This window comes from Nycticebus coucang, chromosome 6 (assembly GCF_027406575.1).
Source record: "Nycticebus coucang isolate mNycCou1 chromosome 6, mNycCou1.pri, whole genome shotgun sequence".
NCBI classification, from domain to species: Eukaryota; Metazoa; Chordata; class Mammalia; order Primates; family Lorisidae; genus Nycticebus; species Nycticebus coucang.
Genome location: NC_069785.1, coordinates 78611929 through 78624696, shown reverse-complemented (window position 1 = coordinate 78624696; position 12768 = coordinate 78611929). Strand labels below are relative to the sequence as shown.

The 12768-nt window shown below is 50.3% G+C and overlaps 1 protein-coding gene across 8 annotated transcripts in view; it reads right to left on the bottom strand.

Annotated features, from left to right (window-relative positions):
* The window catches only part of LINGO1 (leucine rich repeat and Ig domain containing 1), a 197160-nt gene that overhangs the window by 109175 nt on the left and 75217 nt on the right, over positions 1 to 12768 (bottom strand). For 4 of the 8 annotated variants that reach the window (XR_008380800.1, XM_053595444.1, XM_053595447.1 and 1 more), the window contains 2 exons: positions 8933 to 8978; positions 7348 to 7439 (listed from right to left, as the gene is read on the bottom strand). The gene's annotated coding sequence lies outside the window, so the exon portion shown is untranslated. Of the gene's footprint in view, positions 1 to 5875; positions 5910 to 6626; positions 6710 to 7347; positions 7440 to 8932; positions 8979 to 12768 lie in introns of those variants that run through there. The other 4 variants (XM_053595445.1, XM_053595446.1, XR_008380801.1 and 1 more) reach the window with 3 other exon arrangements.

The following is a 12768-nucleotide window of genomic DNA, read 5'->3' as shown; positions in this document are numbered from 1 at the left end:
ATTTATCCTTCATTAATCCACATAATTACATTTGTGTGGTAGATTCCACCTCAGAGTTTCTATCAGCTGAGCACCCAAAGTCAAAACCGCCTCTCACTGGCAAGTGTGGGACTGTGCACTTTTATTTCAGTCACAGAAGAATGGGGCAGGACAGGTGGGCGGTTAAGGTGCCCCAAGAAGAACTTATTCCCACAGACCAGTGACCAGTGTTGACACTTTGGGCTGTTAGTCCCGTACACGTCCTCCCAAGCAGACAGGCGCCTGGGTCCCTGCCCCATCACAGAGCTCCTGACCCTACCCGAGGCTCTCACAGCACTGAAGATGGGGGGAAGTACTGCGTCCCTGCAGTAGTTCACGCTACCCCAGTGGGCTAGAAGCCCCCGCCTTGTGGGAAGCCCAGCCTTGCCCAACCTGGCCTGGGTTCGGCAGGACCCAAAGAGGGGAGAAGGAAGGACTTGGGCCAAAGCAAAAGCCATCACCAGGAGAAAGAGAAAGAAAGGGACATGGGTCCTGTCCTTATTAAGGCATCCAGATGTACAGACGCTATACAAGAAAGAATGAGCTTGTGGTTGCTGCTTCCTCTATTCACGTGAAGAAAAAAAGGAAATTGGACTCTTACCTTATACCACATGCAAAAATTAACTCAGAATGAGTGAAAGACCTAAATATAAGACCTGAAACTATACTACTCGTAGGAAAAAACAGGGAAGAAGCTTCATGACATTGGATTTGGCAATGATTTCTTGGATCTGACATCAAAAGCAGAGGCAACAAAGGCAAAAATAGACAAATGGGACTACATCAAACTTTAAAACTTCAGCTTAGCAAAGGAAATAATCAACAGAGTGAAAAGGCAACCTAAGGAGTGGCAGGAAATATTGGCAAGCTATATATCTGAAAGCGGTTAATACACGTACCTAAAATATATAAAGAACCCCTACAGATCAACAACAACAAAAATAATCCAATCAAAAATGAGCAAAGGACTTAAATAGACATTTCTCCAAAGACGATAGATAAATGGCCAAGAAGCACATGAAACAATGCTCAGCATCACTAATCATCAAGGAAATGTGAATTAAAACCACCATGAGATACCTCACATCCGATAGGATGGCTACTAACTAAAAAAAAACACAGACTAATACGTGTTGACAAGGGTGTGGAGAAATTAGAATTCTGTGTACTGCTGGTGGGAATGCAAAATGGTGTAGCCACTATGGAAAACAGAATGGGAGTTCCTAAAAAAATTAAAAATAGATTTACCGTAAGATCCAGCAATCCTACTTCTGGGTATATATATCCAAAAGAATTGCAAACAGTATCTCAAAGAGATATTTGCACACACATGGTTCATCGCAGCACCATTCACAACAGTCAAGAGATGGAAACGACCCAAATGTCTATCAACAGATGAGCAGAAAAACAAAATGTAGTGTACGGGACTGACGGACTATTACTCAGCCTTACAAAGGAAGGAAATCCTGTCACAGGCTACAACTCTGATGAACCTGGAGGGCATTATGCTAAGTGAAACACACCAGTGGCAGAAGACACATCTACTTGATTCCAGTGAGGTATCTATTGTAGTCAAACTTATAGAAATAGAAAGTAGAATGGAGGTTGCCAGGGCCTAGGGGAAGGAGTAAAAAGGCAGTTGCATTCTACAGGTATAGAATTTCAGATATGCAAGAGAAGGGAGTTCTACAGAGATGTGGTACAATGAGGGCCATGTAGTTAACACTACCATACTGCACACTCTAAAAAGACTACGTGTAAGATGGCAAATTGTGAGTTGAGTGTTTTCTTATCACAATAAAAGAAAGAAATAGAAAAATGAGCTTCATCCCCATCCTATAAATGAGGAAACCAGCACTCAGAGAGGTGAAGTAACTTCCAAAAAGTCACACAGCTGGTAGGCGGTATTGAGGATTCAAAGCCATTTAGTCTGCTCCAGAAGACACTAGCACATTCCTTTAAGGAAATGGCCAGGGATGACACGTGGGGACTCAATAAAGGCTTATGGAGGAGACAAGTCTTACCTCCCATCTTAAAACAAGATTTTTTTTAAGAAGGCTTTGCAGTCCCTGGAGAGAAAAAGAGGAGGCCCCTTCTTCCTCAGGCTGGGCCCACCTGCCTGGCGGAGACGGCCCGTGGCTGCCCTCAGCCTCCTAGTCCAGCCAGGTCTGGTGCTGGCATTTCAGACAGCTGCCCCTTCCGTTGCCTGGCAGTGGGATTAATGCTCACCCTGCAAGGTGTCCATTCATCACAGCCTTGCCACATGCCCAGCAGCTCAGGCCAGGTAGGCTGCACAGGGACTGCTGAGTCCTGGCCCTGGTGCCCACCCAGTTTCTAGCTAGGCTGGAGATCAAAGCCTCATCTCAGCCCCAGAGGACTGGGGGTTGGAAGGGAGCAGACCCAGAAGAGGGCTTCCTGTTACCCTTTCCGCCTCATTCCTAACCCCTCCTCCCAGCATCCAGGGTGGAGACCTGAGGGCAGCTCCAGCTCCAGCTGTGGGATCAGATGGTGATAATGAGAGCCCCACCTCATCCACTCCTTCCCGGCCAATTCGAGGCAGGCCTAGCCCTCTCTAGGCCCGGTTTCTCACCGGTAATGGGTGTCTCACTATTCCCTCACTAGCTCTCAAGAGGGGCCAAGGAGATAAATGCTTGAAATGGAATGGAAGCATCATAAGTGGTGGGCTCCTTCCCTTTCTACTGAATCCAGATTACCTGGATTCAAATCCCTGCTCTACCACTTAAAGACTGCGTAACTTTGGGCAAGTTACTTAACCTCTCTACGCTTCAGTTCCTTTTGTGAAAACAGCTTGTGGATTGTGGCGAAGGTTAAATAAATAAATATTTGTAAAGTGCTTAGAACAGCGCCTGGCACACAGCAGGCTCTGTTGAAGCCTGAGCTGTTATTACCGTCAGTATATTGTTGCTGTCCTATTTCGTAGGGCTGTTTTGCGGTCTGGACTTGACCAAGTATATGCAAGACATTCTGCAAAGTGGAAAACCCACCCCCGGTGACTGCTACATGTCCATGAACCCTCCTTTTTGACAAGGCTTTAGGGATCTCCTATTGCCCCCCACCCCAAGAACCCAGCTGGCACTGGGAAGGAGGTGGGGAAGACCCCATCCTGCCTTCAGACAGCTCAGGTGCCACTGGGGAGGTGACAATGACACATCCAGATCAATGCACAGCCAGCCTGAGGGAGGGGCTGTGAGGAACCTCAAGGGCTGAGCTAGGCTCAGGCCTAAGAGCCCAGAGGCCAGGCTTGGGGAGCCACAGCTGATGCTTAGGCCAAGAGGAGCCACTGAGGGTTCTTGAGGAGAGGAGAGGAGCACAGCAGACAGTGCTGCCCTCAGGCCCAGGCCTGCAGATATGCAGACCCAGCAGGACAAGAGAATCCAGAGCTGGGAGGGGTAGAAGCTGGAGCGCTGTGGCCCAGTGCCTACCTCGCCCTTTCAGCCACATGGCTCTTGCCCTGAGCCCCAGGATCATCCTGTGTAGGAGGACGGTCTTCCTGACTGGAACTGGCCAGCCCCTGACCCAGGTCAGGTATCTGACCTCCACTGTGCAGACTCCGAGCTGCCCCGGGTTGTAGGGATGGCTGGACAGATGCAGCTCTCATTCCTCCAGGAGAGACTCTCTATACCACTCTGCTCCCATGGGCAGCATGAATCTCATAACTGGTAATTTCCCTTTTCACTCTAACCACCAGGAATCACAGGGCCAAATATTCAGTCCAACATCAGACGCTATGTGCCCATGTTCTAATATTTTCCAATCCTTTTCTTCCTAGTGCTCCTACTTTTGCCTGGCTTGGCTTGTCTATTTTAGTATCATACTTATGCTTAGAAGCTCTTATAAGTACTTTATGGAATAAAGTAGGTATAAATATATAAATAGTTAACATGTAAAATGCATCCACCCCCATTCCTTCATCTCCCATCCCCACTGGGCTACTCCCCAGATAATGGAAACTCAGGGCCTAAGGTCTGGGGTGGGTGTGTTGGGGTGGGTAGGGGGAAGCCGAAGCAAGCTCCAGCCCTGTCCCTCTTGGCTCTGGCATCTAGTTGCACACATGAGCTAGGAGGGCCCTGCTCTCATCCTAGAACATTCTATAGCCCTGCTAGTAACAATGGTGACTTTGACTAGTATTTACTGAGTGCCGACTACATGCCAAGCATCCCTCCTACTGCAGTAAGTGAAAGCCCCATGTAATCCTCCAACCACCCTGCCAGGTGGGTTCTACTATCATTTTCCCTTTACCAAACAGAGAAACCGAGGCACAGAGAGCTATGTAACATATCTAAGGACACGCAGCTGGAAAGTACTGGAGCTGAAATCTATGCCATGCTGTCTAATCCACCGGCCAGGTTCCTAACGGCTACACATCTGCCTCAGGGGCTCAGGTGACAGAAAGGACATCTGATGGAGAGGGGGAAACCACATGTCTTCCCAGCCCTGAGCCTGAGAGATCCAGTCCCTGCCCCCACGCACCCATGCAAGGGTTGACCTCTCTGTCCCTCTGTGCCAGACTGCCCCAGACTCTTCCCTTCTCTCATCTGCACAAGCAAGCATCAGGCCTGGGGGGACAGGGGAAGGATTCATCGACTCCAGAAGCAGCAATAGAGGGACAGGCAGGCAAAGAATGTCATTCAGACACTCTGGAGTAGCAGGGCAGGGAGGAGAAAAGCCAGACTGTGGCGTCAGAACAGCCTGAGACCCTGCTGAGCCTCAGCTCCCACTTAAGGCAGGCTCCGTGGATGTGATGTGGATCCGATACCTCCCTCCAGCCTGGCCACACTGCAGGGCTAGAAAATGACAGCTGGGGCAGGGTCCTGGGACTGCCCACCGAGCAAAACCAGAGCTGGACCCCAGCACCCAGGTCAGAATTCTGCCCCACAGCTGCCTAGTCGTGTGATGTTAGCAGGTCACTACACCCCTCTGGGCTCTATTTCCTCAGCTGCAGAATGGGAACAAAAGAATGATTACTTACTCAAGCTCGGCATACAATGTCTTCGACACTATTTTATTTTATGATCCCAGAGGCCTTGCAGCTCCCTCACCACCGTTCCCTTGCATCCTTGCAGGCAGGCTGGGGTGGGGAGCTGGGCAGAATCACGGGAGGCATGTGCAGAGAACAGGCTGGGCCCAGGCACCAGGCTCCAATGTGGAAGCCGCCCCCAGGTGTCAGTGCTGTAGGAGGTGTCAGAGAGCCGCCCCACTGCCCTAGTTTCCCCGAGAGCTTCCTTGCTGACAGGGGAGAACATCAGCATACAGAGGCACATGCATAGGCACGTCCCCCTGCTCAGGGGGCCTCGGGGGCTTCAGTCCCCACTCTGACTCTTCTGCATATTGGGCCAACCCACCTTCCCCATGTGGGCCTTCATTTCTCATATGGAAACAGGAATAATGACATCCCGCTCCTGTGTGAGGAACAAATGATGCTCCACGTGTGAAGAGCCTGTGCTAGGGGCCAGCATGTGACGTGTGCCAGGTCCTGCTCCCTCCCCTCTCCCCTGCCTGCCCCATCGCAACAGGCCAGGCCTCCCAGCCCAACTGGTGCACTCCACTGCTGCCTTCCTGTGCCCTGCCACAGACGCTTCCTTATTCCCTCACAGCTCAGAGATTTCACACCTCTGTGCCATGTCTACCCTGGTGACCAGAGTGCCTGTCACCCAAGTAGGGACAAGTTCTCTCCAACTGCACACCCACAGCCCTCGGTCAGCCTCAGTGATTCATAGCCAGAGGAAGGCAGCAGGAAAGAAGCTGGAGCCTCCCGGGCCAGGACCCGAATATCACCCACTGCAGCCTGAACCAGCTCTGCCACCTGCCGCATGCCAGGGAGCAACAAGCCACCAACCCTAGAAATGACGACAGCTCCACTGGCGGGGCTCTCATTACGCGCAGGGTCACAGTAGAGACTTCTCATGCATCCTCTCGTTTAATCTTCCCAGCAGCCCCAGGAGGAGGCAACTGCCGTGCCCATTTCATAGATGAGTCTGAAGCACTGAGAAAGGAGGAAATTTGCCCCAGGTCGCACAGGGCCCCAGGTCCAAGTGACAACAATATGAACCCACACAGTCTGGCTCAGAACATGAGCTCTTCACACTACACTTGACTCCCAAGTGTACCCTCAGTAGCTCAGAAATGCTCAGGGCCAGGGAACTGGTGGCAGAGGGCTATGGGGTCTCCCCTCTGTGCTGGGCTGACTGAGGGGAAAACCAAAGCAATAAGCAAAGTTTGAAGCAGACACATGCTGGCTTGTTAAAGCTAAAAATTTAGTCCCCGAGGATAGAATGTCATTTAAGGAACTAGCCTAACACCCACCCCCATTGTTCTGTTTCCCTGTTTTAGAAATGAGGGTAGCTCTGGCTTGGGTCGGCATCTCAAGCCAACACACAAAGTGAGGCCGGTAAACTCTGGCAGTGATGACCGGGTGGTGGTGGGTGCCCAGCAGACACACACATCCAAGCAGACTCTTGCCCTAGGCCTCCTGGGCTTTGCTGGGTGGACCCAGATCTCATCTGGGGCAGTCCTCACAGTTGTGGTTCCCTCAGACAGGTGTTCATTCTTTAGTGCCCATGGATAGCTTCATATGAGGCAGAGCATCCAGCCAAGGCTGATCACAAGCCTTGCCTGGCCTTGACTTCAGTCAGAGCCTGCATGCCCTGGTGTGACCTGCAGCTCCTGAACTCTGACAGATGAGGTCGTTGTAACTGTGACTCCCAGATTTGTATAATGCCTCTTTCCCAGGGCTCCCCACGCCCCCCAGCACACACGCTCCGGCTCTGATCCAGCACACAGGTTTCTTCTATTCCAAAGACTTCACGGGGCCATCCCACGAGTCATAAATAATGGAACATGCTCAGATGCTCTGTCCAGGTGTCTGACTAGCATCCCTTCCTAGTGGCTGAGGTCGGCTCATGGACTGGAACCCACCCCTTCCCAACTCTAGCCCTGAGCAGCATCCCTGCCACTAAATCCTGCATCTGTAACTTCACCAAGTCACCTGCCCGCTTCCCCAACCCTGTTGGTTTCTAGGCCTTCCCAGTGCACAGCGGCCACCCTACACTTCCCCTAGTCCTGGTCTGCACAAGTGACTGGAATTTGTTCTCATTGAACGACATGGGTCTGGGGCCCACTCAGCCACCCAAGGGATAGCAGCTAGGGGCAAGTACTATGGGGGTAGCTCTCAGAGGAGGCAGACTCTGAGCAGAGGGGGATGTCAGTGCCCAGGTGCAGAGAAGGAGATAGTGGGTTCATGTCCAGGAAGGACAAACATACCCCAGAGAGAAAGCCCAAAAGACCAGGCTAAGAGGCTCCGTCTCATACCTGCTGGCTGCAGCCTCCTGGTCCACACAGGCATCTCTACAGATTTGGTGCAGCCTCCAGCTTGTACCCCCTTCCCCATGGCTCCTGGGGACCTGTCCAGGAGACATGATAGCCACCAACGTGCTCTCCAACCATATCCCTACCCTCAGGAGGCCCCTAACTGGGAAGCAATGTGTAAGGGGAGTGACGGGTAGACTGGGGAACCTGGAGTGGGGACCTAGATCAAATTCTACTTTGACACCAAGGTCTGTCCTCACTTGTCAGCCTTGGCTTCCCGCCTCTAAGAAGGGAACAAATTGCTCCCTCTCATGGGTTGTGGTTGCTAAGATTAATGAGCTAGTTAAAGAAAGTATGAAAAAGGTTTTCTTGCAGACTTAAAAAGAGATGATCAACCATGGCAAATTAATAACCATTAACACCCCTCCGCCAGGCAGTCTGCCTGGACTGGGTCCACTGAGCACGGTTTCTCCTTTCCCAAATGACAGGAAGCCTGTACAGGCCCTCGCAGGGGTGTCCAAGATGCCGAGGGTGCACTTCTCTCATCCCAGAGTCCTTCAGACTCCTTCCAAGGCTCTGCTGCAAACTGATAGGTGTCTCAACACTTATCAAGTACAAACTGTGTGCCAGGCTCTCTGTCCGCCAATTACTGGACAGAGGATGCACAGTGGGGGGACTGTTACACACACGAGAGTGAAGCCAGAGCTCTAGTCATGCCCTCAGTTAACCCTGTACTGGGCCACAGCAGGCCAGGCCAGAGGAGGGTAGAGCGTAGTCAGCCCCACTCCGCAACCCCCACTGCCTCCCACCCTGCTGCTGCCACCCAGGCTTGCAGGAGGGGGCCACACCTCTTCTTTACCCTCCTGTGCATGGAGGCAGGGCTAACTTAGCAAACATGCCTGGGCCCCCAGACACCAAATTAACACCAGAAGCCCTCTTGGAATCATCCATAGGGCAAAACCTCCTTAGAACTGAAGTCAGAGAAGACACCAGAAGCCAGGAGGAGAGAGTTTGGGCAGAGAACGGTATGTCCACCCTGGAGACCTGCTGGGGTCTGCCTCGCCACCCCTCATCTAACAATGTTCGCCAGGCAGGGGGGGTGAACATGCTTACTCATCACAGAACACAGCCAGGCCCCCAAGGCCAAAGCCTAATGCTCAGAGCACCCCCGCCTCAGATGGTATGCTGGCCTGTCCCCCACAGGCAGCCCACCCGCCTAAGTGGCCCACAGCTCTGCTCCCAGCTTTATAAGGGGCCTACAGGTCCCCAGACTCACTCCTGCCTGGTTCCTGGGCCAGGTACCCCCACCCCAGGGCCCAGCAGTACCACCCTGAGGACCTACACCACACATAACCCTGACCCCATCAACCAGGGAGCCACCTTCCTCCTTTCTGCCAAAAACTGATCCCCAAACCTTCTCACTCCGTTCTTCACCAAGAACTCAACAGTGCCCCTCCACTTGGATCGTGACAGGGAGGGGGCCTTCAGAAGATGAAGAGGAGAAAGTGGTGACAGACAGAGGGAGAGAAAGCCCTGAACACACCCCTTCAACCCTGCCCCATCCACAACACAGATGGTGGCTGCTCACCTCACTCAGGCAGAGGCTCAGGGCTCATGGCTCTTCGGCCGGACACCTGCAGAGAGACAGCAGGGAGCTGGTGAGAGGACAGTCAGATTGGGGCCCGCAGACCCATCTTGCAATCAACCACCCACCAAGTCTCTACCCAGCCTGGGTTCCCCCATGCCCCGCAGCAGATAGAGCAAGAGGAGATCTGGACCCTGGCCTCTGGGAGTTTTCAAGCAGCCCAAAGATGCCTCTTCATCCAGAGTCAAGACTACAATTTCTGTAAAGCCAGGTTCTGGGCTGCAGCAGGCTGGGACTCGGGAGGTTCCCAGAAGCAGCTCAAGGAGAACAGCTTCCCAACCTACCTGAGCAAGCCTGCCTGTGGCAGAAGTGACAGTTCTCTGGCTCCTGGACACACAGGGATGAATCTCAAATCCTCCCTCCTGGGGCCACATGTGCCTCATGGTCCCAAGGAGCTCATAGGAGCTGGCAGGAAGGGAGCACCCAGGGCCCCTCCTCCACTTCTGCCTGGGACCTTTACTTGGGTTACATCTCAGAGTTGTCACTGGATCACCCCACATCCCTCATTGTGTCTTGATTTCCCCTTGTTGCTTCAATTTGTGTTCCCAGCAATTACTCTCCCATTGGAGGGTATCTGATCAAACTAAAAAGGAGGAGAGGGAGGGGAGGGGAGGGGGGAGGATGAGTGGAGGGAGGGGAATTGGTGGGAATGACAACTAAGGTGCATTTTACAGGGGTACATGTTAAATTTACTAAATGTAGAATATAAATATCTTAAGGACACCTTGCTGGGCCCTGCCCCAGAGTTTCTGATCAGTGTCCAGGGTGGGGCTTAAGACCTGAACTTCTATTTATTTTTTTTGCAGTTTTTTTTGGCCAGGGCTAGGTTTGAACCAGCCACCTCTGGCATATGGGACTGGCGCCCTACCCCCTTGAGCCACAGGCGCCGCCCTAAGACCTGAACTTCTAAAACATTTGAAGAATCGGCCTGGGTGAATATTTTATGAGGAAGCCTCCCCCCACCCCCCCACCCTGCCCACAGCCCCGGGCAATTGAAGCAACACCAAAAATACATCACTGGGATCTGATCAAACTAAAAAGCTTCTGCACAACCAAAACACAGTAAGTAAAGCAAGCAGACAGCCCTCAGAATGGGAGAAGATATTTGCAGGTTATGTCTCCGACAAAGGTTTAATAACCAGAATCCACAGAGAACTCAAACGTATTAGCAAGAAAAGAACAAGTGATCCCATCTCAGGGTGGGCAATGGACTTGAAGAGAAACTTCTCTGAAGAAGACAGGCACAAGGCCTACCGACACATGAAAAAAAGTTCATCATCCTTAATCATCAGAGAAATGCAAATCAAAACCACTCTGAGATACTATCTAACCCCAGTAAGATGAGCCCACATCACAAAATTCCAAAACCAGAGATGCTGGTGTGGATGTGGAGAAAAGGGAACACTTCTGCACTGCTGGTGAGAATGCAAACTAATATGTTCCTTTTGGAAAGAAGTTTGGAGATCACTTAGGGATCTAAAAATAGACCTGCCATTCGTTCCTTCAATTTCTTTACTAGGTATATATCCACACGACCAAAAATCACTTTATAACAAAGATATTTGCACCAGAATGTTTATTGCAGCCCAATTCATAATTGCTAAATCATAGAAGAAGCCCAAGTGCCCATCAACACATGATTGGATTAATAAATTGTGGTACATGTACACCATGGAATATTATGCAGCCTTAAAGAAAGATGGAGACTTTACCTCTTTCATGTTTAAATGGATGGAGCTGGAACATATTCTTCTCAGCAAAGTATCTTAAGAATGGAAGAAAAAGTATCCAATGTACTCAGCCCTACTATGAAACCAATTCATAGCTTTCATATGAAAGCTATAACCCAACTATAGCCCAAGAAGAAAGGGAGGGAAGAGAGGGAAAGGAGGGGAGGGGGAACGATGGGTGGAGGGAGGGTAATTGGTGGGAACACAACTAAGGTGTGTTTTACAAGGATACATGTTAAATTTACTAAGTGTAGAGTACAAATGTCTTAACAAAATAACGAAGAAAATGCAGTGAAGGCTATGTTAACCAGTTTGATGAAAATATTTCAAATGATATATAAAATCAGCACACTGAACCCCATAATTGCACTAATATATACAGCTATGATTTAATAAAAAAAATCCTGGGGTGGCACCTGTGGCTCAGTCGGTAAGGCGCCGGCCCCATATACCGAGGATGGCCGGTTCAAACCCGGCTGGGCGTTGTGGTGGGCACCTGTAAACCCAGCTACTCGGGAGGCTGAGGCAGGAGAATCGCTTAAGCCCAGGAGTTGGAGGTTGCTGTGAGCTGTGTGATGCCATGGCACTCTACCGAGGGCCATAAAGTGAGACTCTGTCTCTAAAAAAAAAAAAAAGATCCTGAACTTCTAACAAGCTCCCAGGTGATGCTGATGCTGCCATTCTTGAAGATACGTCCTGCCTCAGAATACAAAGCCCACACCCTCAGGAAGTTCGCTTTATACTCCGAGGAGACCACACACACGTGGAGACACACACGTGCTCATGCACACACACTTGACCCACAGCAACCAAGGCAGGAAATGTGGCTTCCGAACACTAAGGAGATCTGACAGGCAGGCTACGGGCTGGCGCAGTCACTGAGGGCCTCCTAAAGGAGGCAAAGACCTACGCTACCATTTTTACGTATTATAGTCTTATTATACAAGTAATACATGAAAGCATTCTCTTCTTAAGACCTTCAAATACAGAAGTCTGTAGAGCAGCGGTTTTCCACTATGCTATGAGAGGATCTAAGGTGTGCCATAAAAATTGTTCAAGATCATTAATGAAATTATTATTTTTTTTGTGTGTGTGGTTTTTGGCCCGGGCTGAGTTTGAACCCGCCACCTCCGGCATATGGGACCGGCGCCCTACTCCTTGAGCCACAGCCGCCACCCTCTCTCTTTTTCTTTTTTTTGATCAACATAATTTAAGTGTGCTGTGGAAGTTTAACTATAGGTTCAAGTGTGTAGTGAGATAAAAAAGGTTGAAAAACACCGCTGTAAACACACTCCCATTCCTGGTCACCTTTCTAGAAGTACTAACTGCCATCCCTGTGGTTAAAATTTTCACTGTGTATTTTGCACACAGGTACATAGAGGTGCACACACACTCGGGGGTGTGTAACTGTGTTCCTCACTTAACAATAGATTTTAGAGACCTTTCCCTGTCCACACATAGCAATAATCTTTGCTTGTACTCACTGTGCACCCACTGTGTGCCAGACACTGGTTTGAGCACTTTACCTATGAACCCATCTAATCTTCATAACAACCCCTAAGACAGATGCTGTTGTGACCCTAATTGTATAGACGAGAAACCAAAGTGCAGAATGGCAGTTAGTAAGTGCCCAAGATCCAAAGTTTGGATCAAGGCAGTGAACGTCTGTGCTCCTCCAAAGAGCCACAATGGAGTTCTCCACGGCGCTCCACTGACATTCCATGTGGGGGGTGTGCCCTCGCCTGTTTAGCCAGGCCCCCTGGAATGAGTGCTAAGGTGTTTCTGATTTTACATTACTGGGGAAAAAAATCCTGCCTCATTGCACACACGTGTTAAGTGTTTTCTGGATGCATTTCTATAGGTCAGATACACATTTTAAATTTTGATACTTGTTCCCAAATTACCCTCCAAAAATATCTGCACTGATGTGTGACTATCTCCCTACTTAAAAACAGTTCCTATTTACTGAGTACCTATTATGCACCAGATCCAGGTGCATAATGACGTCTGAGCTGTCATCTCTATTTTGCAACAAAGGAAACTGAGGCT